This window comes from Larus michahellis, chromosome 8 (genome assembly GCF_964199755.1).
Source record: "Larus michahellis chromosome 8, bLarMic1.1, whole genome shotgun sequence".
NCBI lineage: Eukaryota > Metazoa > Chordata > Aves > Charadriiformes > Laridae > Larus > Larus michahellis.
Window position 1 is genome coordinate 11,651,239 of NC_133903.1, and position 27,312 is coordinate 11,678,550.

Below are 27,312 nucleotides of genomic sequence, written 5' to 3' on the forward strand. Positions count from 1 at the left end.
CACCCCAACTGCCCAGAGCCGGCCCTGCCGCCCCCTGACAGGAACCGGCTCCTCCCTCCCCCACCCGCAGAGCCGGCTCCTCATCCCCCTCAGCTGCGCCGGCTCCTCATCCCCCTCAGCTGCGCCGGCTCCTCATCCCCCTCAGCTGCGCCGGCTCCTCATCCCCCTCAGCTGCGCCGGCTCCTCATCCCCCTCAGCTGCGCCGGCTCCTCATCCCCCTCAGCTGCGCCGGCTCCTCATCCCCCTCAGCTGCGCCGGCTCCTCATCCCCCTCAGCTGCGCCGGCTCCTCATCCCCCTCAGCTGCGCCGGCTCCTCATCCCCCTCAGCTGCGCCTTCTAGAATGGTCTTTTGAAGACTCAATTTAAATCCAGGCCTCCATATTTGTACAAAAACCTCAACTTTAAAAAAAGAAAAGGGAGGGTGGTTGGATTTAGGACTTGTAGCACTGAGCTTTTAGATACATAGCTCTGAATTAGGTCTGGAAACCTTAGGTCTGTAGCACTGAACTTTTCAATACGTAGCTCTGAATTGGGTCTGGAAGCCTTAGTGAGAGGCACAGAAAGGCACAAGGAGTCACGAGGTCCTTCACTATTAGTATGACAATCAAAGAGATGCCTAAAGGCAGCATGAACAGAAACATTCGGGATAAGCTCCTGAAAAGCTCACCTTTCACAAGAATCAGTCATTTACGTGCTACTGAAAGGCAGCATCTGCTTCCACTTGAAGTTTGCAAGGCCAAATGTGAAAAAATTTAAAGGTTTGTTTTTGCTTTGAAAGATCTGTGGTTGCCATCTCTGCCCTGTTGTGTTCAACAGAGCACTAATCTGCAATAAGGCAGTCAAAGTCAAGCCTCTTTCTTATCTGAAGAATTAACAGTAAAAACTCCCTTTTCTCACCTTTCTGGAGACCAAACTATTTTCATGACTCACCTATGCCTTTCTTTACCCCTTCCATCAAAGCCATACCGCTCTACAGAAAGTAATGTCACATTTATGGGGCTGGAGAAAGGGAGCAGAACTCTGCCCTAACACGAGCGGGGCCTGCTCCGAGGTGAGAGGGGATGGGTAGGCAGAAACTGCTTTAAACACAGCATAAACTCCTGTAGCCACCATTCTGGTTTTTTGCCCTCCTAGGCTGGATTTTTAAACCAGATGACTGTACACTGGATCATACTTTAAAGCAACTACCCCCAAAACTTACGAGCATTTTAGTAAAATATCTAATTTTTTTGGCAGCTGATACATATAGCGAACTAACTTGTGGGATGGTAACATCCCATTTACGTATTTCCCAGAGATGTCAATGTGTTACAACAGAAATCAGGTTCTTTGCTGCTTTCACCTGTTTTGCTTAGTTTGCTTAGGATGGCTTCTTTTGCATTCAGCCGGAAGACCATCAGGACTGAGGAAGAAATTTCACATGGAGTTCCTACTAAAGAACACCTTTCCCAATTCCCCAATGCTATCCTCTGTCTTAACATGAAACTCAGGGGAAGAAAGGAGGAAATCCCTTAGAAGAACAAACAAAAAGAGAATTTCACCTGTCTGCTGATAAAAGCATTGGTATTGACGGAGTTAAGGGATTGGCACAATCAAGTTGTTTATCTGCTGAAAATGTGATGCACAACGTGAATCATTACAATTCCAAAGAAAAGAAGATATATTTGAAAATGAACAACAGCATATGCTTATGCTTCCTTAAAATTAGCTGCAGGCCCCTTGTTTGTATCCCACGATAATACCAAGCATGAAACAAAAGAAGGAAGTTTCTATATTGTAAATTTCCTTTAGGAGTGAGTCCAAAAGTGCATGGGTATGCAATGAGCACTGAACACATCTGAGGTTCCATTCTACCAGAACTGCTAGTAATGCAACCACTTACATACACTAACTAGAAAGTTTGGTGCTTTAAATGTAGATCTTCCTTAAGTATGGAACAAGTAATGTGAATTATGGTCCTTTTGATACAATGATAACTTTCTAAATACACCCAGACATATTTAGGAGAGCAGGATGTAAGGTAATCTGTCCATCCATCAAGACAGTTTAGCAAAAAAGGTACTTCGGAACAAATGACATGGGGTGCGTGGTGGGGGGGTGTTTGTATGCATTATAAGTGTACAAAATTTTAATCACAGACAAATCGTGCATTCTGGTGTACTGACCCAAATCAAAGCAATTAACAGGCATATACCCTATACAGCATGCTATTATACTACAGAGTTACTGCTATTATATATATATACACCTAAGGCAAAAAATGTTTGCAAGCAACTACAGAATGAAATCATCAAATCCTGAACAGAATGTTAGAATATCAGTCCAGATGAAAATCAATATACTTTATCTGAAAAGACTTTAATAAAGCCACTCATGAATTCATGGCACGTTTCTTTGCCTTAGCACAGACTAACAAATATCAAAGCCGTTAGAGTATGTAACTTGAACAACAAATAGATTTTCTTTCATAAAACTTTAATTTGTAAGGGTTCTCTACATTCAACCTACCACTCCAGTCTCCTGTGGATATCTTAAAAGGAACTTATTTCTTACACCATGCATTGTGCCATATACCATCTGTACTAAGTACCACCTCTAACCTATATTACAATAATGATTTTGCTAATAGGTTATTCTGATGACTTTTTTTTTTAACTTCATCATTAAAGAATATAAAGAAAACGGAAGAGCCTCGCCTGCATGAAAGAAGGATTTGTTTCTCCGCTCACTATAAATAAGATTTTGTTAAGTTTCACAAGATGAAAGGTTTTCTCTTTTCCTTAGTAGGACATTTCTTCCCTAGGCAATATTCTCAAGTTTTATGTTTATACCAAGTAAAAGAATTCTTATGTGACATCATATATGTCCAATGTGCTTTGCAGACCTGTAGTCACAAAATGGAAAATAATGCACCTAACAGACTGACTGAACAACAGGAATTACCTTCAGGCATTCTGATTGTTTGCACAGCAAAGAAAAAATAAAAAAATCAGGGCAAGCTGGCAGCTCAGCAGGCTCATTTGCACTCTGTGGGGACTGGGCTGGCACTGATCAAGAAGGGGTGGCCTAAGACCTGTCCCTCGTGTAGAGCCAACACAAGCGGAGCTGCTGATGAGGTGATAAAGGTTCCAATGTGGCACTACCTTGGAAATGTGTTAACGCAAGCCACCGCAGCAAATATCAGATGTCAGCAAGCATAAGGTGCTTGTAGGAGGGCTGGCAAATGAAGGCCTCTCATTAATCTCTTACAGATGAATGATGCCTTTGCTACAATCTCACACAGGTGTTTAAGGAGCCAACTTGTCTTATGTTTATTATCCAGAATACGAGATCTTGCACTGAAATCAGAGAAGATGCCACTGGAGATGTGCTCCCACTCTTCTCAGTAGAATATGTCTTGATCTTCTCTAGCATAGCTAGAGGAGAGGAGGAAACTTCACAGAGGGAACCTATTTCTACTATGCAGTAATCTAGAATTTCATAGTTCAAATAAATATTAAGCCCAGCTTCTAAAAAAAGTATAAATGCTAGTCTCAGTAAGTACTGATTAAGCTTTTAAGAACTCCAAGAGCTTTAATTGTGTATTTTCTTTTTTCTTTTTTTTTGTAATGTGTGTGCAAATGCAATATTATGACAATTAACATCAGTTTCTAGCTTCAAGCCATTGCTGCATAGGGCAATTTCTCTGATGACTAGATTCCAATGAAACAGTCTACACACTGTCCATTGCACAGAAGGACGACTTCTAGAGCAAGGTACTGCCACGGCTCAGTCATGAGATCAAAACCCCTTCCTGCTCTTATACTGATAAAGTGCACTGCGACATGCTACACATTTACATCTAGGAGGATTAGAACATTTGATTGCTGCTGTTTTCTGATTAAGTCTTTGAACTGATGTGTGGTCATGTAATAGAAAGTTATCATAATGCATAATCTTGTGCAGCAGACTCCAGACTGTGGAACAAGTTTTAGATTGAGTTGACACTATTATGCTACAAGATGTTACTATACAATAACACAGTCTGACCTAGAAAAAAAAGTAAAGTTTGACCTGGCATTCATGTCACTGACAAGTATGGATTATGCCACTGAGAGCTGCTGGCCTTATCCCTTTGTTTACGAATATAGCCCAAGTGTGGATTTCTACAAGAAGCTCAGAGAAAGTTCAGCATAGTTTTGCAGATTACTGAAGCCAAAGCCATAGTTCAGAAGGCACGCTGTTTGACCATTTATTCAAAATGCACTTCCAAACTTCCAAACCCTTAGTTTCATCAAGAGTAGTGAAAAGTTAAGGCTGCCATTCAAATAGCTATGCCTTGTAGAACAATCTGTATAAAATTATCCACGGTTTTGATAATGATACAGTGTTTAATGTCAGTGGGTTAAACCACAATTCCATTTTCGTATAATCACTTTAACAAAGCATTATTCTTCATTGGCATGTGACGTTGCTATGATGGTCTCAGAAAGGGAAGTCAAGGGCTGCTATCAAAAGCATGAAGCACAGTGACTGTGCTTTAATACACAATGTTTCAAGCTTCCCATGAAAATTTAATAATTTTTGGTGTTTCAAAGAAACATCTGACTTAACAAGTGCATGTGCCATTACTCACATGTATTTAAGTGTGTGACATTGTTGTCATTTCTTCTTCTATTTCCACCCTCTGAAGAACACAACAGAGAGAACAGAAAACTTCCCCCAAAATATCTTCTAGTCCCTACAGGCTGAAGACAAAACAAAGATAAACATACACTTCAAGGAATGAAGTCATTCAAGAAAATCGTAGTTTAAACTTTCTTCTATCTCTTGCTACTACAGCTGTTACACAACAGACCAAGATCAGAAGAACAGCAAAATGGAAGACAAACCCTGAGTCAGTACATATGTGTGGCTTAAAAAAGTGGGTCCGAGTTCAAAAATAGGTAAACTACTCAGATCTAAATAACGTATAAAAAAAAAAAATCTCGACACCCCAGAAAATTATCAGGAAACCAAGAAGCAGATAATAGGATTGTTCTGTACATTCTGTCAGTAGCCTTTTCTCACAGGATATAAGAAATTAGCTTTTCTAGCAGATGGAGAGAAAGGAGGGGCACAATACGTTCTCTTTTTGAGGAACCTTCTCCTAGAAAAGTAGTTTGACAGGTAGGTATAAGTTCATATAATTTACACATTACTATAGCTTGGGTAAGTGTAGCCTATTAGTGAAGGATGATGTAACCTATGTGACAAGAGGCTTGAAACTGAGGAAAGATGAAAGAAGATGCAAGATGAAAGAGCTACAGTATGTGATGTGCAACTTACACCATTATTCCTATCACCCATTTCCCCCAGCTCTCATAGATTAGGAGTGAAACACGATCTGCATATAAGTATGAATATATTGAAAGAGCCATAGGCAGCAACCAGGGGAGCAATGAAATTGGACAAGTATTTGAAGGACACTTCAAAGAGTTTTACCCTGGGGAAGAAAATTTGGTATTTTTTTAATCTGTTTTATTTCTTCTTATGGTGCATTTGCACTATAAGAAAAAACTATTTCACCTTCCTTCTGTGCACTGAGGAACAAAACCAGCAAATTTGGGAGATTACCTATTATATCTTGGGGTTTATTATTCAGTATAAGAAAAGTAAACTTCAATATTTCATTCCAATTTCCACCAGAAGTCATTACTACCTACTATTTTATTCTCCAACTCTCTTAGAATTACTAAATCATTCCATCACCCTGGTTGGCTTTTTTATTTACTACCTTTAATACAAGGCTAGTTGGAAGCCCTCCTTTCACAATCTATATTTAGAATGTATATTCACCAGATATAAAAAACATCAGCAACATAACATTTTACTCGTTGTGTTTAAATGGCATTTATCATATGAAGCTCTGAAACCTTACAGTTTCATATGTTACAGAACTTCAATAAAAATTCTGAAAAAAACCTTTCCAGATGCCTATCTGTAACTTCCTGCCCAGTGTTTACATAAGCCTCCAGCAGGTGAATAAATGCCAGATGAAAATAACTTTTTCCTGGAAAAGTTCTGGAGCCTTCTACTGCAATATCCAGTACCCTCCACAAGAGCCTTTGCCATGGAATGAGCTAAAAAAAGCAGCAACTATTTTACGGCAGGATCGCTAAAACGTAACTGTTCACGTTATGCACTTACCTTGTTAACAGTATACACCGTGCTAAAGAAGTTGGGACATAGTAAGTGATTGAACTTCTGTCTTTGCGTCACTTATTAGCTTCCAGATATAGAACCTGTGAGAGCAGGAATAAGGTGGACAAAGAAGATTCAACATCATGTGCTAGTGCATTACATCTAGCTACATGACAGATGGTTATAAATCTTTAAACTTCTACAGCTGTTTGCAAATAGCTAACTCAAAAATAATACGTAAAAACTGCTGTAATTACATTATTTCAATGTTCTTATGTACTTATACACTGGTGTGTGAGGAAACTAGGGCCCAACTCCATATAAACTCCAATGTATAAGTACTTTTTCCTCCAGCCTATGTGCCGTTCTCTGATACATGGTGCTTATCCTCTGCACTCCCCCCTCCTCGTGGTGCCTTAGATCTCCTGTGTCTGTGGGGAGCTCTTTCTTCCTCCTCAAACATAGCCCTAGCAGTGTGTGTAGCTGTATAATACCCATCTCGTTTCTAAATATTTTTGCAGATCTCCAGGATCTCGTCACTGAACAGCTTAGGTAGTGACAGAAACAGCTAGAGACAAAATTAGGGCCAACATCTCGTGATCATCCGTGCCTCTATAGGAATCACTAAGCTAAGACATTTGAAAATGTTAATTTGTTTTGAGGACCACACTTTTAATTTTTTTTTTGTTAGCTTGTTCTGATTTTTTCTCCTGCATACTGCAATATTTAAAGGACATTAAAGCTTTTATAACAGTTGGTGTCTCATATCAAGGCAAAAATAATATACTTTCAGCTGCTTTGTATGAAGCTTTTAAAGAGCTTTTATCATCTGCAAACAATAATTGACAACTCAAGACAGAATTACTACACGTGATTTTTTCCAAAGGGTAAACAGATTTCTTTCTTTTATTTTGTCATTCTTTTTTCTCTCAGTATACTTTGCCCTTCTCCCTTGGGTAGCCTCCAAACTCTGACTTTACATCCCCTAGGTACATACTAAGAAATCCACAGTTTAAATCAATAAAATAATTCAGATTGGAAGGGATCTCTGGAAGTTATCCCATCCAGCCCCACCCACAGCAAGGTCAACTTCAAAGTTAGATCAAATTGTTCGGGGCCTTGTTTGATTATCTCCCCAGATGGAGAATCCACAATATCTCTGGGCAACCTGTGCCAGTGTCGCATTGCCCTCACCATGAAGCATCTTTTTCATTGTATCTAGTTGGAATTGTCCTTGCTTCATCCTGTGTCTATTGGCTCAGTCCTTTTGCTGTGCACGTCTAGAAGACTCTGGCTCTGCCTTCTCTATAACCTCCCATTAGGTGATTGAATTCAGCAATTAGATTTCCCCCCACCTTGGCCTTCTGTTTCGAAGACTGAAGACACGTAGGTCTCAGTCTCCTGGTACGTCATCCTCCAGCTCCCTGATCATCTTCATGGTTTTCAGCCAGACTGGCTCCAGCATGTCTATGTCTTTCTTGTACTGGGGGTCAAAATGTGAGTGAAAGTTAAGTTTGCCTCAGCTTCCTAACATTCAGCTATATTTACAGTAAGCAAGGTATTTAACTTCCAGTTTTCTCTCCGTATCTGCAAGCCACAAGGAATTCTTGCCAGTTCTGCAGCAAGATAGTATTTTAGGGAAAGGCCTCAAACAAGATGAGTTTCATATGCATTTAGAGCAATAGTAGCAGAGGTTTTCCACAACTACCTCAAAAATCAAATAACCACCTTTTCCCCTTTGGGATGCATACATATCCCATGCATCCTGGGATGCATGTAAAAATAATCCTAGTCCAAATCTAAGAAAAGTAATATATTTAAAGCAGTATATAATGTTTAAGAAAAACACAGTGAATTAATGAAGGAAAATAACTCTCTCTCTAAAGGTGAGGTATGTTAGCAATCTATCCTCTCCCTTTGTCTCTTTTTCTGCCATACGTTAAAGGGGCCTATCAGCAAAGTAGCTAATATATTTCCACAGCAGGCATTCTATAAAACTACTGCGTTACACATATGAAGGTGCTTGTGAGGCTCACCAAACAGAACTCTGGTCCAGAGCTGAGAGGACATCCCTAGTTTGTATTCAGTTTACAAACTGTTCTTTGAGTACAGATTGATTTTAAAGAAATGAGAAAAAAAACAAATGAAAAGTAGTAATGATTTCAAGTCTGATCAATCGAAAGTAAAGGTTGAAAATTCATTTACCAGTCTGTTCACATATTTGTTCTCTGAAACAGCTCTCAAAGGAAAGGGCCTAATAAATAACATTTAATCATAGATTCATGGTCCCTATACAAAAAAGCATAAGAACTAGAAACAGGGACAGAAATGTTGGTCACGGGGAGACAAATACATCCCCGTTCTAATTCTAGTGGAATCTATAATCTTGAATTGGATCCATAGAATACAAACTTGAACAGATATTTCAGTAATAATTCGGTAGAAGATTTTATGAAAGAATAGTTATCAATAAACATCGAGTGTGAGTGATAATAACAAAGTTCAAACTGCCTCAAAGGATCTTCTCTGAAATAAATAAAACTAAGTCCCTGTTCAGAAGTATACTCCCATAGCTTTGGGAAATGAAAATCTAACCTCTCTCATTAGCCTCCTAAGTAGCTTTTCACACTTGCAAATTCTCAGGAGCCTTTGTAACATGGAATCATCTGTACCTTTAGAAGCTAACGTGCAAAACAATTACATGAGCATAGCCCGGATCAGTTAATCTGGTGTTTTGTAATGCCTTCAGCTTCAAGCACTAATTGTTCTATGTTCTGTTCTCCAGAATATATTCACAAACAATTCCCATGAGCCTGAACGTCCTTGCTAATTACCCCAATGATATCCATTCCTGCTCTCCTATCATCTAGTTCTGTGATTCACCTCTGTTACTCCTACATGGCTGGTCTTTGCTGAAGCCTGACATCCTCTTGATCTAATCCAGACCCTCCCTTCTCCCCCCGCAAGAGACCGAGTCCAAATCACCATAATCTTCATTTCAGAAAACAATAAGTCTGATAGAGGAAAAAAAAGCAGTTCCCTGCGACAGAATTGTAGGCTGCCAAGTCCTCCTGACAGAACGTATATATTCTGTTCCACAAGACACAGGTATAAGGGCAAGGTGACCCGCTTACTCCAGGGCATACTTTACCCAGCTACTGGGGCTTTTGTAGGTGCAATCACAGCATCAACCATTTATATAAGCAAAACACAACCCATCAACCCAAATAACGTGTTATCTTGTGGAACACTAACAGGAGAGTATCATCTGTCCTAAGGGTGAAATAAAGCAAGTGTAAAGTTCATATTACATACTCTGTCTGATTTGTACACCTGATCATCTGGACCATGATTCTTGATCCAGGTGAGTCTACAGCACTGAGAAAAGGTATTAATGATCACCTGATAAAGCCGTAGCTTAACGTTAAAGGAAGATGTATTGATAATTTTGTATGCCCTTGCAATAGGCAAGTATGACTGTGTAACTATCGCAAGCTCTTACGGCACAGTGCCTTCTAGAAAAGTACTGCTGATGTCTCGGCTGGTATATTTAAAAACAAGATTGACTGCAGGCTATTTATAAGTACTTATGCTTGTGCACACTAAAACTGGAAGAGTTTAAACTAAGAAAATGCACTGACTTCATGTCATTTGTTTCTCCTTCAACAGAAAATTGACCAATCCCCCCTCAAAATTCCCAACAGCTAGGCAGAGGGAAAAGAAAAGGAAAAAGAGTGATGTGAAAATGCAGCTAAAACAAAATAACATTTTTTCAAAATTGCTTTCTATCTTGGAGAGATTTTAAGATGAGCAAATTTGCTTTCTGATTGATTCCTTATATTACACCTGGATCACTCGCCTAGTCCTCAAGCAGAAAAAGTGAAACTCAAGAATACATGAAACCTTTTCATACATTAGATAGTTGAAAATGGTGTGGCAACACTTCCTTTTTATCTTGACTTGAAGCTTTATTTATTGCTGATGCACTACATTGACAATTGTCCTAAAAATCCCTACTTCATGGGAAGAAATAAAAGTATAAAACTTCATTTTCACAGAGTGAACAATGAAGTCATGTGCAAAAGAGCGATGGTAAATGCACAAGACTTTCAGACCAGAACATTAGAGAGATTTTTGAGAAACAAAAATATGTACGAAGAGCGATACTTAAAAGTTCTTCTGACAGCTGGAGCCTTCTTGAGTCAAGATTTGACTTTCTTGAGTTGCTGTTGTGATATTTAATCTCCCTGGGTATTCTGTAGCTCTTTTGCTCTCTTGGCGCTTACTTTGCTGGAAACCTAGATGGCCTGAGGTAGGCTACAAAATATACTGTTGTACGTAATAGTTTAATAATGTGATAAATATTTGCTTCAGTTATTGTGCCTGTGAAAAAAACCTTGGATGTTTATTAGAAGTTGTCACAAAACGTCAGCACCCAGATAATATAAATATTATTACTTTGATAAAATTACCTTAAATTCCTGATAAAGTATGAGGACATGAACACTCAAATTCATCTCTAGTTTGCCTTCTGGTGTAAGAGGCTGGGCAGCATGATTTGGATGCAGGCAGAAGGAGAGAGGTTAATGGAAACAACAGAATGTTTGGAAATCTCAGTGGAATTGGAGCAGTAACTACAGATCAGCCTCTCACTAAACTAACTGTTTTCACCTTGTACTGCACTTTTTGATTGTCATACTTTATTTTTGATATTGACAAAACAGTTTTTTGCATTAGACCATCAGTCTGACTGTGGTTGTTAAAGGACAGTACTGCAGCCCAAGGTTGCTTACTAAATTGTTAACATCACTAATATAACTTTTAAGTCCTTACTGGATTTGGAACATTATTTTTATCATTTGCAGTATTCGAAAATGAAAACAGGAAGTGTGCTACAGACAGCTTGTCAGCACACGCAGAGAGATTCAAATAATGTGAAGTTCCCATCTTAAACTTGCTCCTAAACTATTGGATAAGGTCTTAATCCCAGTGTTACCAGGCAACATGTTTACAAAATCAAATGTAATTTTTATTCTCTGTGAATGTTTTGAATATTCTGATCTCCAGTTTTTGGTCTCTTCCATTATTTGCTCACTGTAATTACACTCTATATTTGTGCTCAGTACAGTCTAAAAAGCTTGATTTCTGTCAAGAGTTTTCTTTAGGACAAAGCTAAATCTATGATGAAAATTAAAGCTTTTGAATAAACAACCACCTGGAAAGACTGTGGATGATGAATTAATCCAAAAGATTTTCTAGGAAGGCATTTCATGATGTTGGAATAAGATTTCTGTTTCTCAAAGATTTTATCTTCACTGATCCCATTCACTCCCTAGACCAATAGCTTAAAAAGAATCCCAATCACATCGCAGTTTTACAAAGGTAGACCCACAGTCCCAACGAGGGCAAAGCCCACCTATGCTAGTTGAGGTACATATACTGCATAAGGAAGAGCTCTGCGCTCTTACACGAGGCTTTTTTTCCTTTTTTTTTTTTAAAAAATTCCTGCTACATATGTGGGACAAGAATAAGAGGAGCTTACGCATGTTTTCTCCAGGTGGGACTGGTGAAAAAGCTAGAGACTGAATGTAGAAGATGCCCTCAATTTCAGAGCTGGGTGAATACTTCAGTTTGGATTTTACTTTTTTACTGAAAAGACCATGTGTAAGTCAGCCAGTGCTTGGCTGACCCAAACTTGTTTCCATTTCTTTCAAAATATTTCTTAATTTTTGGAATTAAGAATTATTATTTTGCCCATATTATTCTCCACCCTACAAATAAACCGAAAAATCATTATGTATCAGGTTTTCCTCGGCTCCAGTCTATTGCATTAGTCACAAGACTGGTCTTGATGTCTTGTTCAATAAGCACTCGCATTTCTGATTTCACTTATGCCAAGTATACTAGCATGCCTGATTTGGCTTATTTTTAAGACAAATTTTCACATTAAATGTGATTTTAAAGCAAAATCAATCAACCCTGTGTGTTTGTAACGGTTCACAGCTTTTGTAGTTCTGTTTGAAAATGTATCAGACTGAAATACTCCATGTAGTATCACTCTTTGTTCACATTGTTCCTTTCAAACATGTCACGCGAATGAGAATAGTTTGTTATTGATGTTGGCCCATTAAAAAATCTGTTTTATGCTTACAGTGGCTGTGGTATATTGAGGCCACGGAAAAAAATACAAGCGAGACCCACTTTCCTGTTTTTGAATCTGCAGACAATATCCATTTTCTAAGCATCAGATAACACCATTAGACCTCTGAGCTTTGCTTTTCATATCTCAAACCTCTAGTCAATGTACGAAGAAGAAAAAGTAATGCTTAGTTAATAATGAAGGCTTAAGCCACCATTCAAAAGAAGACTGAGTAACTTGCAAATGCACTATAATCGGTAATCAGGTGGGGAGGTTATCCAAAGTAACTGATTTGTGCATCTGCTCCTGCCCATAGAAACTTCACAGCATTCTTATGCCTGAATTTCATTTATACTGCCAAATCCACCTCAGTGTAATTATTCTAATTTTTATTGAATATGATGGAAGTATAGCAGATGCAAGTTGACACATCATTTTATTTCCTTCTGTCTTAGTCATGGACACATATTTTAAACCTCTATGCAAAAATATGGGACCTCCATTTACCACAAAAGGGCATGAACCTCTGCCATTTCGAGAACTAAATTTTGAAATTCAAACAAAATCAAGTGGGATTCCACTCAGCTGCACTAAATCCAAACTTCTTTTTTTTTTTAATTTATTTTCACAAAACCACCTGACAGTCTTTCCTCCTTTTTTTTTCTGTCGCTACCAGTTTAATATCACCATACGACCTATTTGCTTAAAAAAAACAAAGAATAAACAAAACCCCTCTCAGTTCTTTTAAAAAAATCTAGCAGACTATTTTCAAAACATAGAAATCACAGAAAAAATTACAGATGTCTCACCTGGTCTATGCTTAACTGAAAATTAAAAATGTTGTTGCAATTATGATTTTATATTTTAACTCTGAAACAAAAATTACTAGGCTTTAAAAAATAAAATGGCTGAGTTATTAGAGTCTGTGAAATGCCTGCCGTGCCCAGGCAGTAATGTTTTCTAATGTGTATGTCTATATCAATATAATGACAGCACCATGCTTCAGATCAACTGGATACTAATTACAGATTTACCTGATAGACTGGAACGGCTCCCAAGGAGCTGTTGCACTCTATTTAGCAAGTAAGTGATTCTCCTAAAAGCTGCGTAAGGACTTGTAATGCTAAATAATCTCATCTGGATACCATTTTGTAATACATTTTTTTCAAAAATAGTTTTGATGAGCTTCATCTAATACCTTGCAAAGATGTGGTAGGCCACTGCAGATGCTTGGAGCTCCAGACACTGGGGTTTTCCTTGAACCCACAAAGTCCATTTGCACAGAACAGAGATTCAGCCCTTGAAGCAACTCCTCAGCTGTCAGATCTAATGTCTCCTTTAACACTGTGAAAAGCAAGAATTCTCCATTTCATGTGTTACGAGAACTAGGATACATGCATTGAAATTATGAAGCAGAATATTCAACCAAAAAATTAATTCATTCTTCAAACAACACACTATTAAATTTTGAATCTCATGACTGCAAGAAACTGTGGAAGCTAAAGGAAAAAGTAGGTTCAAAATAGATGAGCACAGGGAATGCAACTAGCAGACCATTAACATGGTCTGGATACAACCTTAAGGTCAAGAGTGATCTAAAGCTCTAATATTTTGAAAATAAGGGGATGGGTTGATGGAATAATTGCTTTAAAGACCCTAAGTACCTGCTACTGATTTTTCACATCCCTGAAGCAGCTGAGGCTGGTGTAGAGCCCATAGAGTGTATGCTAACTCCCACTGTACAGCATAAACAATCCCACCGCATCTTGTGGGAAGGTGCTACTCAATGTGAGCAGAGTATCAGGTTGTGAGCTGTAATCATTGTTTACACAAACTTGGAAAGCCTTAGAGAAAGACTAAAAAAGACAATTTTTAATGAACACTCTTCGAAGAGGTGATTAATTTGTTCATGACCTGTTACTAAAAATGTAATCAGTGAAGTGTAAAAAGGGTTTTATACTCAATATAATTGCCTGCCTATAATGTAATGGTAATAATGAAAACACCTACAGTAAAGGCTTGTTAACTCAGTGTGGGATATACGATCCCTTTTGCAGTTTAAAGCAGAGAAATTATTCTGAGCCAGCATCAAGAAGAATTAGACACTTGCTTACGCTCATTACATCTTTTTGTTTCAAAAGCACAGTAGCATAATCAATTGTTCCCATCTCGTTTGGAAAATCAACACTTACAGTTCCTATTATGAATCATCGTTCTCCTTTCTATCACTTAAAACAAATATGTTTTGCTGTTCTATGATTGTTCTTGTCTTTCAGGTTTTTACTTCTGGATAATAAAATGCAGATCACTAACTAGGCTAAGTAATTTGGTGATTTCTGAAATATGTGCCCTGGGCAAAGAAATGAAAATTACACATACACAAAAGAATTAAAACACAACACAAAATATTCCACAGTTTATAGACGTGGTATTAAGATTACGTTGTGGACAAATTCTTGTCATTTACCTAGGCTGTTTAATATCTTGCTCTAAAGGAAAATTTGACATTTGTCTTTAACTTACATTGCATCCAACGTGGTAGCAAAAGCCATTGCACTCTTCTGGATCTGAATTCAATCACTGGATACTGGGAGGAAAAGAAAGAGAACAGCTGAAGAATTCTAAAATTGTGGCCGAATTTTCATAAGTATATGGCACTTCTTACTTTTTACACTGTAGGGTTTTTTCCTGACGTTACTCAGGAAAAAAAATATCTACAAATGGTTAATCATCTATAGCTCATCATTACAGATCAGATTCTTACTTCAGAACACTAAGTAGTATCTTATCCCTTCACGTTGAGATTTATTCAACAGAACTAATCTGAAAATAACAGAGCATTCAACATCAGTAATTATAAGCCTGCTCGTTCATTTTCCGCAGATACTTCTGGGGTTTGTTGCAGTGATTTTTGGCTTTTGTTTTTAAAATGAATTGTAAAATGTACTGATAAACATATGGCAGTGAAGTAAGTCCAGGCAGCAGATCATAGGTGACAAATTCTTGGAAAAACAAGTGAAGGCCAGAAATAGCCGCTGCTGCTAGGAAGAATTCCCTGATCCCAGGGAGCATAGAGTTTTATATAAATCTTGTTTTGTTTTGTTTTTTACAGGGTGTAGGTCTGTATTTTGCTAAGCTTTAAAGGTTCAGATCTTCCTGATTTGCTCACAAATAATCACAGCAGAAATAGCTCAAGAAATTATTAATAGGAAGCTCCAGTTTCTTATTATTGCTGACTTTATCTAATTACTGCATGTTGCTTTACACTCAGATATACATACGTGCATATAAAAGCCTTACGCCTTCCCTTACAAAAAATAAAATTACAATAACTCCTGCAATCAGACTGGATGTAATAGGATTATCTGTTCAATCTATTCACTAAGTGCTTCCATGCATGCTTCTTCAAATCAATAGTTACACTTAATAAAGAACTGTAAAATGCATAGCTATTAAGAATAAGGAAAAAAATTAAAACACTATGTGCTTTTGAAGTTTATTTTCAGTAAACAAAGTCTTCCCTTCTTCTGAAAAAAGAAAGGAAGAACACATTATATTTTAATGCTACAAAAGCTTAAAAAATGGGATTTTCTAAGGAATCCGAGGAGATCAGGCACCTATTCCCTTAAGCTCCTTTGAAAGTTGTAGCATGTATCTTCAGAAGTGCTTACAGACAGCTGGAGAGAGGCTGGCTGAAAGGATCCCATCAGGATTTTGCAACCCTGAAGTCATGTAAATTGTACCACCCTCTTGATTTTCTGGAGCTTTTAAGAAACGTAGGCAACATTTCTGTTGCAAAAATCACAAGTGTACCCCAGCATGCCCTATAAGGCTGGGGGTGAGGAAAGCACATTCTAAGCTTAAAAAAGAGGAGGGAAACATAAGAGAGCAAGATTCCCCAGGGGAGGCAGGTTATCTGCGAGATGCATGGGAATCGGCCATCCTGGAGCTGAAAAGGCAAGGCAGGACTGAGGAGCAGGGGACAGCTTCGCTGGTCTCCTCTGCCGGGAGTCCCTATGCAGGGAAACAAACAAATGATGACAACTGAAAAGGGTTGTGCCGAGCTGAGAAGATTCACTATGAGGCTTAACTATGTACTTCTGTGACCTAGAGCCAGATCTCACCATGGACGGACGTGCCTCATAACCCACCCCAGCCTGGGCAACCCTGCCGGGAAGGGCACTCGGAGCCTCTGGGAATGGCGCGAGGGGCAGCCGCTGAAAGCTGACAGGACTGGGAGAAACTGCAACAGGGCTGAGGAAGCTGGAGACAAGACAGCCTTAATCTGTACCTTTCAATATTAATGTTGTGTTAATACAAAACAGAGCTGGATTTGGGACTTTCACAGTTGTTTTGTACTGCTGGGGAAAACGGTCCCAAGGATCAGTTGGTTCATATCCATTGAAAGAAGGGAAAGAGAAATGAAGGCAGCAGCCCAGACAGCTGCGAGGGAAAACAAGCAAGATGAAAATCATAAACCATGGTCTGCGAGGGACTCTTCTGTCTAAGTCTTATTCCTAGTGATAAGCTGATTGTAGTTCTTTCCCGTGAGCATTCCTACCGCACCAGAATTTGGAAGCAAATGTTCTGGTTTTTTCCTTAGAAATTTGAACCAAATATATTAAACAGAACTTCTTGCTTAGACACAGAATCATGATTAGTGAATGGACACAAACTCAGGCTTTCAAAAACTGTAGTTTGAAAGAGGCACAGTATATGCTTCTAATACAGTTTTGTTAAACAAATGGAGACGTGTGAAACCTCTGACTAATTCAAATTGATTCTTGTGCTGACAATGCTATATGTTTATAAAGACTTATGAATTTGTTTTTATAGCTCAAAAGCCACCAACTGTTCCTCTCAAAGTCTGGCTATCTTTGTTCAGTGTCTGTATGGATGGAAAGATGAATTTTCCAATATATGATTTGCATTTTGGCGTTAAATAAAACAGCTAAACGGTATATAATACAGTACAGGAAATATATACACTTTCAAAATTGCAGAAGTGCATTGAGCATATGTCTCAAATGATAAGAAAAGTTAACTGATCATATATTAAAGGTCTGATCCTTCTGCAAGACATGCTGCATTTGATCCCCAAAGAAACAAGTTCAATAAAGAAATATACACCACCGCATGATAAAAACAGTGAAGTCAAACGCAGAGAGCTCCTTTCATGCATCATTTTTGATTGTCCTGCTTTGCTCTGTCAGGAACAGCAGCGACAGCTTAAGCTTTAAAGCTTTTTGACATTGCAACAAACCAAACAAAGCCTAGTTGCACATTTTGGAATTTATTTTATACCACCCACATCTAAAATATAAACAAAATAGGGAGTTTTCGGCATTCTCAAACAATAGCAGCCGCTGGGGACTGTTTCCTGAGATGATGTTTTCCTCATCTAAGGATTCTCGCTAGTTGAGTAGAAAAAACATACTTGATAGCCAGCTCCAGCAGCCAGGCTGGCCAACACAATCATTGCACATTCTGTCAGCACATTTCCTCCCTTCAGCTTTACTTCTCCAATCTTTTTCAATATTGTTAAAATGAGCAATCATTCGTGATTCACACTCCCAGAAAAGGCAGAAACCAACAATTCCCAATGGCTATAAATTATTAATGCAATTGTGCCAATCACACAGAGCTTAGTGCTTTTAAAAATGGAATAAGATTATCTGCACAGTTATTTTCAATCAGATTCATCTCTTATTAGGGGGCATTATGCATATGGCTTGCTTTCAGAAAGCTATCTTCTTTAAAAAAGATTATTGCACAGTCATTTCTTGTGAAATACTATGCTAGCTCTACACTTAGATACCAAATCAATTTTTTGTTTCAGGAAATAATTATATGTAATGGGTATTTTCTTTTGTAGATCGACTGATTCTTTCCAATGTAAAAGCCTGTTCTGTTCTCAGTTGTTATTCCCATTCAAACCATCCCTGCTTTGAGTTGGTCCTGATTTACCCCAGTCTAGCAAATATATAGGCAGATCTAGTGGCTGCAGTATAGCATTTTTTTGCTGCCATAGCTGTAACAGGCTGTAATAGAAAAGTTTGTAAGAGTAACTGTGCAATGTATCTGCTAAAACATAGTTGGAGTATATGGCTGTTTCAAAAATTACAAGTGAGAAAATCTTCCTTTCTGGTACACAAAAATTTTAAAAAATCACAGTCAAGAGCAGCAGAGATTCAAAGGACTTAATTATAAACGTCAATTCTGCGGAATCCAGAAGGTGGTCAAGGGAATTATTTTCTTTGTATGCTCTCTCTGAGAAACGCTGTTCAAATGTTTGATAGATTTTGGACTCTGTCCTGGCAGGCTCTGTACTGGAGGGAGTATGGAAGAGACTACACAAACTGGAGACAGAGGATGATTTTATATTTACTGTTGCATCTTGTAAGAGGTTTTTAAAGTTGTACTCCCAACTCGATAGGACATACTCAGATTATCCCAACATCACACCATGGTGTCTGGGACCCATCAATACACCGAATGCAAAGAAACTGCAACCAAATTCAGAGATGCCTCAAGTTGCAGGAGTAGAAAGTTATTTTTCTATTCCCTTGAGTATGCCTGGCTAGCAAGGTGGAATCTGACCTGCATTATATTCAGATAGTTTGGGAGCTGAAATACTGAAATCACAAGGCTAAAGACACTGATTCAGAGAACATAAAAATGTTCCATGTAATGGAACTTAAATATATTCTGAGTCAACAAAAATGTCAGCAGAAGATTCTGGCACATGCTTAACTGCCTTACTTAATCCAGGCCAAAAAGCAGCTCTCACTTTCTAAGACCCTTGCTTTTTGCTCTAAGCATTAGATTATTTTTTTTCTTGCATTGATGGAAAAAGTGGTCTTTAAAGCACTGAGCTGTCAAAATACTACATCAGGATTTTGCTATATTATTTTACATATTTCAGCTCTGTATTTCAAGTACTGGCAATCATCATATTGAACACATCTTCTACAATATGGAGAACTGTCTGATTCTTGCGGTCTTATGCCATGGTGCCATTTAACAACATGTATTCCCATCTGCGAATTTGCTTTCTGGCATTTGGCTTGTACTTTATTTTTCCCATCTAAAAGTCTGGCAATAGTTTCTCACTATTATTCTGATAAGAGTGTGGGTCAAACTCATTCCACTGTGAATGTGCATTTGTACTTGCCGAGAGTGAGTGATTGATTGGTATCAGGCAGAAGTGACTTCTCCTGTTACATTTCTGGCATGTTATTCTGTGGTTAATCAGTTCTACTGAGTGTCAGTCAAACCTACCAGATGTGACTCTAATGGATGGCTGCTAGTTGCCTGATGTCTGTTTTGTCACTGATGTGGCTGGAGTGCTCCTGAAAGTAACGAGAAAAAAAAAAGGAGGGGAAGAAAGAGAAAGAAAAAAAAAAAGAAGAGCGTGTATCTTAGCGAGTATGAGGAAGCTGTATGTAGAAAGTAGCTGTATTTGTATATCTCTACTTTTAAATACTGAGTCAGCTGATTTTTTCAATAGAAACTAATCGCAGGACTACCTGCTCTTGTTTAATCAGCAAAGATTCATGCAAAACAGTACTTGGGATTTTTTGGTATGTCCTTTGGGGGGTAAAAGAGTGTTATTATTAACTTAGTTATTTAAACGCTTAGCAGTTCTGGAACACATGCATTATGAATAATCTTCACCAACACCACAGAAATTTACATCACGACTATGCCCTTTCGGCTGAAGCAGAGTCCCATTGAAGTAAACACTGTCATGAAGACAGAAAGGAAGATTGTTCTCTCCCAAAAGAAGCTTAAAATTCACTCATAGTGAAGGACTGAAATTCTTTTCATTTAATTAAAAATCATAAATCCATCCAGTTTTAGACACAATATGAGTCAAAGACTGCAACTTGAAATATCCCAAGATTTCTTTTCCATTCTGGTTTACATCTGAGGCTGGCCCTGGAATTACCAGATATTTGACAACCAGGAGACTGGAACTTACAGCTCATATTTATGACGGAGAGATTAATCAAATTGCAGACATTTAAGTATAGGGATATTTATTCAAATATAACCTTTAGCAATTGCGCATCCCATTCCACTGGATCTAAACTTTATTTATTGATCTGAACAGACGTGATACAAATTTTTAACTAAAGGCCAATTGTTTTATTGTTGTTTAAGATTGTATTATACTGATGTTTTACTTACCATATAAAGAAACTTCTATTGTGTATTTGCCAAGCTTTGCAGTAGCAGTTAAATCCGCTGTCTGCACAGTTCCCTTATTCTCTTCATTCATTAGCTTCAGTAATATTTATTTCAGCTGGATTTGGCTTCAGAAAGCCTGCCTGTCATTTGAAAATAAAAGTAAAACGTGTAACACTTGCAGCCAAACTCTGCTCATCCTATTCAGTTTTACTACAATCAACAAGATCACCAAAGTAGGTGCAGCACTAGAACTGCTTGTTATGGAGTAGAGCTGAGTAGTGGAATGAAACAACTTCTTTCTAAGTCTTGAGGCCCATCAGAGAGCAAACTTCGAAACTACCTCCACACTTTACAGTTTTAAGGAATTAAAAACATCTTTGGAATAAATGAATCTCAAAGTTCCGGATGAACTTGGTAGGTGAGCTTGTTTCAGGAATTGCTGCATATAGCCATTTTTGTTTTCTGGCCTTTTTTTTTTTTTTTAGATCTGATTTTTAATATGGTAGAATCGATTAATGCTAGTTTCTGAAACAGAAATTGAATCCAAAATTAAATTTTCTTGGAAATTCCAGAACATGTTCTTGTCCTAAAGCAAATCTATAGCTGCTGACAGCCGACAAGACTTATCTTCAAATCTACATCTACGTTGGAGATTAAAATGATGCACATGATGTCTAATGGAGAATAACAAGAAGGCAGTTTTTCTGAAGTTACAACTTCAAAGATTCTTTTTATTTTGTTTTTAAGCAAACTATAACTTAAATCAAGCGTGAATAATAAACCTGGTAATGAGAATGGAGATGGTAATTGTGCTTCATTTTGATCACGCAGTGAACATGACCCTTTCTCTTCTGACACCTTAGAAAATATAGATATACATCCAATGGAAAACACAAATTGACCTTAATTCCCCGACCTAAAACATTTATATGCCTTTGTCACTTTTAATTTTCAGTGAAAATTACATAGTATCTTAAACACACCCCCAAACAGCATTGTGATGTTTTCCTATTTTATTAATAGGTCAAGAATAAGTCAAGATCATAGCCATTAATCCTAAAACAGTTGTTCTACAGAAGCACATTTCCTAAACTAGAGGTGAACTTGGGTTTTTAGCACTTTTCTGATTGGTGCAAGTGTTTTGCTTTTCACGTTACTGAGATATCATTTAAAAATAATACGTTAAAGAAGGATTCTGCGGAAGAAAGTCTGCCCTTACCTTCATCATATCTTCCTTAAGCTAAATTAATGATACTGATAAATGTAGAGAAATTATTAATTATTGTAAGGACCCAGAATTCAGCAGATATTATTTTTACAGCTTCTTACACACTTAATATGTGTAAATGTATGTATGCGTCTGTATATACGCACACAACACACTCCACTTTTTTTTTACGTGTGACTTCCTTGCACCGTAAACAGACAAAGTCACAATGAGCTGTAGCTTTAATAACTCCTTGTAAGCAAATACAGCACAGAAATTTGGCAAGCAGGATACAGGATATAGATAACGTTGATAATGCCAAGAAAAAGGATCTAGAAGTGATTTTAGAAAAAAGAGCAGTTTGGCAGTAGGGATATTTATAGTACTGGAAGCACAGAAGAAACACGAAGCTAAACTTAGAAAGTCAAAGGGACCAATTAAGGAGAGGTAAGGGAAATACTGTGGTTATAACTGAGCCTCTCACAAAGGCAATGATCACCTTTATAATGTGCACAGCAACGCTCTCTTATATGTGCCAGAAAAATGGAGCACTGAACAGGAGAATTTTACACTGCATAAACTTCTATAAAGGGGCTAAACAAAACATCACAGAGCTGACTTCATCCTGTTATGAATTTAGGGAAACCATGTGTCCACTCAATTTATCAATTTACCCATCCCTGCCTATGCTGTAACAGCAGTTCTACAGAACTTAATTAACTGGTACCTGTAAAGTACTGCAAAGTTAATATTAAAGCAGCTAAGCAAGTGCAAACTATTACTATTTTTAATATGGAGACCTACTCCTTGGAAAGAGATAAAAGTTTTACTGCACATTTAGGAATAGGTTAGGCCCTTAAAAAAATCAGTGACGAAAAAAGCAATCTCAAACCCCATCCCCGCAGTTTTAATTGGGGTCTCTCTTAATTTGAAATCTGCAAGGGAAAAAATAGCTGAAGAGATGAAGCATAAAAGAGAGCAGTAAGCATTTTATACTGTATGTAATACTTCTTGAGTGCAAGTAAAATACAAAGCAGGAAGAATAGCAAATTCTAGCTCGTCTATCAAACCAATTCCTGTCATATTAGTGTTAGGAAACCCTTTTTTGTGTTCTCAGATGTGGTCACTACCACTAAACAAGTTGTTACAAGTGACAGAAGCTTGCTGTGGGAACTGCACAGCGTCAGTCCCACTCCTCTGGGCAATGCTGGCACTGCATGAAGGCCAGGGTCAGATCCTTTACTGGAGTATCCCACTCACGTGGATCTGCTCTGCTCTTCAGCAGACTCTGGTTCTCACAGGGAAAGAGACCATTACAACAGAATATCTAGTAAACATGTAAGAGGATATTAACAACACATATCTATGGGAGAACACGAAAGATACTCTCTCAGTACTATTGTCTCAGCCAGTGACAAGTATATAGGTAGGCTCCCAGACAAATCTGCTGTTAGACAGCTACATTCTATAGTGCAGAATCACTGCGCTGGTTTAAGACTCAGTCCTTAATGGCTTTCTGACAAAACTTTGGTTGTAGCTTCAGCGGCAAGCAGACATGCCCTTTCAAATTGCCACTTTACTTTTAACATCTTCATTGCAGGCTACTACTAGTATGCTGTTCGTACTCCTTTTTTTCCTATGTACACATTCTCATCACAAAAACAACAACCTGCTCTAACAACTACCATTGAGCAGCTTCAAACCACTTGTCTTTTGCATTTTTTTACCTTCCTGGACAGTTGATCAAGTACAGGAACACAAGCTATTTTCGTTGGACCCACAATATTAATAATGAGATTTCAAAACATGTCTAAGGATGGTACTGAGGAAATGTATCACTGAGGCTGACTTATTTCATAAACTTGTCAAGTGATTTGGTCACTGCATTTAAATCAACATCTCCAGAAAGCTGGTGGACTCATGTCAGAGAAGATACAGATGCTTTTACAGCTCCATAACTGTTTTGTTCCTTAGGATGCTCTAAGTTTATCACAAGGTCAGAAAGACGGGATAAAAACTTCCCACAATGAAAGCAAGCTGTTAGGTTGTGTGGTAATGCTGCCAATGCAGTGTCACTTTGGGACTGCCTTTTTAAGCTTTCTTTATGCTTGTTAGGTACTCTGTGTTTGCCAGGTTGCACTCTGATCAATCCCACCTGCTATACCTGGTAATTTGCATTCTTATAATCTCTCAAATTACACGTAGAAGGGACTGGGTGCATGGGTTAAACTGCTCGTCTTGAATATTGCACGAAACAGCCTGCTGCGTGAGTTGCAGATCACGAAGTATGAATGCTGAAAAGATGTATTGCCAGTATGAAAGTATAAGCAAGGAATTTCTTAATCTAACATTCAAAACTCTTCAGCCTCATCATGTTTATGGCTAAAACTTCTTTCAGGTCTACAAGTCTAACCATTGAATCAGATAGGTTTGCTGGTAAGTAATCCCAGGCACTGGTAGGAGCATACCAGAAATCTGCCTCAAGGTGTGTCTTGTAATAAAATGCAAGTAAATTATGAGAAATATAGGGGTTTTTTTTGTTCTTACTACAGTTAAGGACACTGAATGATAGCACTTAAATTAGAGAGGATGTGTTTTTCATTCATTACCTTGTGGCAGAACTAAAGTGGTTTATAAGCCTCCTGGCCTGGCTGTTTAGCACTAGCTTTTATCACGTTTGCTTCTCTACAACACACTTCTAGCAAGCTGTGTTAGGTACAATTATAAATCTTGATGAACCTGCATACTAGCCCCTTCAAATCATTCAGATCATCCCCTCTACTCCTCCACATGCCATCCTCACCATACGTGAGCATGAGTAGCATTTCTGAATGTCATTTGGGTTACCATGAAGGCCTACTAGTAAGAAGATAATGCTTGCAGTTAAAAAAATTTAAAAAAATTAAAAAAAAATAAATCACATACACTGGATAATGTTTTACCCACACCCAAAATTAATTATATGTTGCTATGAAATCCAAAACTCCAATAAAAAATTAAAAATGAAACATAACACTGCAAGAATTTTCATATTCACTAGCAAACAGCAAAAAGTATGATTCTGGAGATTCCCCCACTCCTAGGACCAGTATTTTTTAGATTTGTTGATTTTCAGATTACAGACACGAAAAATAATGCAGAGTGTCCAGGCACAGAAACAAGCATCCAGATGCTCTACTCACATCTTAATTAGTGATAATTAGTCAGTAACCTGGAACATTAAAGTATCACATATGACAAAAGATTATTTCCACTTTGTGACTGCTCTCTAACTGCTTACTTAGATTGATTAAAAAACAAAACCCAAAATCTTTCAGCTGCCTAGGTAACACATTTTCTGATGTTCATTGCTAAATTTTTAGATAGTATTTCTCAAGAGATCTTGTGTAATTAAAGAGGTTTTAATCACTAGGATCCTGTAGTGAAGAAAGGCTGTTAAGGATGTGGCAGAGCATGCTCAGTACTAGATAGAATGTAAAGGTATCTACAGATCTTCCTCGGGGGTGTTCCCTTCTGCACACACAGACTATCTAACCTAGCCATGCAGGCAGCTCTGGATAAACTGCAGAAATAATATCACAATCTACAAGTTCTCCTGTTTTAATAAATAAATGACCTACTGCTAGATTGCATCTCCTGCTGTCTGTTCAGCTGTATGTTAGTACCCTATGTCACTAAGCACCCGGCCACCATTGCCACAGCATCAAGCTACTTCACAGTCATTCATGGATTTCTTTCTCCTAATTTACACGTCATTTAGCAAGACATCATTCCTTATTTCCAGTTGGAGAATTGCAGTGACAAAAAGTCTGTGATTAAATTGGAGATTCAGCTCCTGCCTCCCAGGCTCAGTCTACAGTGCTGGTCCCTGGTCCATCCCTACCTGGTTTCCTCTTCTGCCTTAAGGAGAGGACAGCATGTACGAGTACTCCATTGCTGAGATAACTGGAGAGGGTTGCTCTCAAAACATCCTGCAGTAAAGTTTTTCCACAGTTCTGCCACCTCCTAAATCATGTTATTGCACAGAACATTTTGTGAATCTTCTGTACCAGCAAGAATTTGCAATCACCTGCAGTACATGAGCACACAAATAAAATTTATTTCAACTTTTAGGAATAGTGGTAATGTCTTAATCCCACAACTAAATACCACAAATCAAAGCAGCAATTAATCATGAGTGGAGACCACACAGCTGAAGCCCACCACATGCACCCACAACCACACACACAGAATCAGAAGGAGAGGAGACAAAGGAAAACAGAACATAACTACACCCCAGGTAAGACTTAGACAGAGATGAAGCACAGTATAACACCCCTACACTTTGGTTACAGACATGTCACACTGCAATCAAGGTTGCACTTTAAAATCAGCATGTAATATATAACCTACCTGGGAATGAATTGCCGGCATATTTGATGGAGTTTAGAGGAAAAATACCGTGGCTGCTGCTGAATTCCCAGGTCAGAGGCCTTGCCCTCTCCAAAGCTGGAAAGGATCCAGATGCGGTGCTAGAATGAGAACAGAGAGCAGTTTAACCGGATCCAAAACTCTTTCCAGTGAGATTAATTGAAAAACTCCTGCCCGTTTAAGTGGACTTCAGCAAAAATGACTCCTGTTTTGTGGTTTTATCATAAGTTTTCTTAGTTTTCACATCTATTACTTATTTTCTAAATTGTTTTAGCACCCTTCGTTAGGCTGAAGGTCCTGTGTGCATTTGTCATGTTTCCAAGAGGCAAACTAGCCTGTTTTAACACGTATATTACAAATTATGTATTATTATTGGGTCAAGAGTTTCCATTAGCTTTTATGAGACAAAAAAACCCTGTGAGTTGTAAGACATGAAATAATTTCTTACCTCTTGCAGAAGAGAGGTAGTGGTATAGATCGCGACAGTGCTCTCTAGTTCTGTAAAGCATGGGTTTCACCACTATTTAAGTCCTTGGCCTTTGCACTTCAGATAGGTATGTTCTGCAAGCCACACAAATTTCTAACCAAAGCCTGAGTTCAGTATGTGTGTAATATTTCTGAGTCCCAAAAGATACTGCAACATTTGGTACAGCCAAACATCTTGCTTAATTCATTATTCACTATTCAAAATTTTGTCAGTATTCCAGGCATGAAGTGAAAGAATAAAAAAAGTAAGATAAAGAAGTTAAGCAATCACACACCACCATCAACAACATAAATAAATCAGAAAGCCCATATGCTGAAATTCATGAATGCAAATTACATGACGAAAAATTTACACATAATAGAAATAGCACAAACCCCATGATAAAAGCACGAAAGGGGCACATTTCCAGTGAGTAATTGCCACAACTATTAACGCCGGTAAGTGCATGTATTTGTATGAACACGTAGCTTTATCAAGTGTGACAGTAAACATCCCTTCCTGATGCTTCCTGTAAACTTCTGCATCCCCCTGGAAACACAGTGGTGATCAGAGACACACAAAAAGCTTTTCTGTCAAAGCTCCCCACCAAACCCTACAATTTATGTAGCAAACTCTGTGCTCTTCCCCTCACAAGACCACTGAATCAAGAGAAAATTCAGCCTTTTCCATAAGTCCTTGTACTCCAGGAGCTCCAGAACAGGACTGGCAGAGAGC

General features: G+C 38.2%; 1 long non-coding RNA gene across 1 annotated transcript; it reads right to left on the reverse strand.

Annotated features, from left to right (window-relative positions):
• Positions 1-4,646: 4,646 nt before the first annotated feature.
• LOC141748078 (uncharacterized) lies at positions 4,647-26,269 on the reverse strand. The gene is made up of 7 exons (XR_012588898.1): positions 26,094-26,269; positions 25,585-25,770; positions 20,495-20,634; positions 14,825-14,888; positions 13,500-13,645; positions 6,169-6,263; positions 4,647-4,727 (listed from the first exon to the last, which is right to left on the reverse strand). It is a non-coding gene; the product is annotated as an uncharacterized LOC141748078 (long non-coding RNA).
• Positions 26,270-27,312: the final 1,043 nt, after the last annotated feature.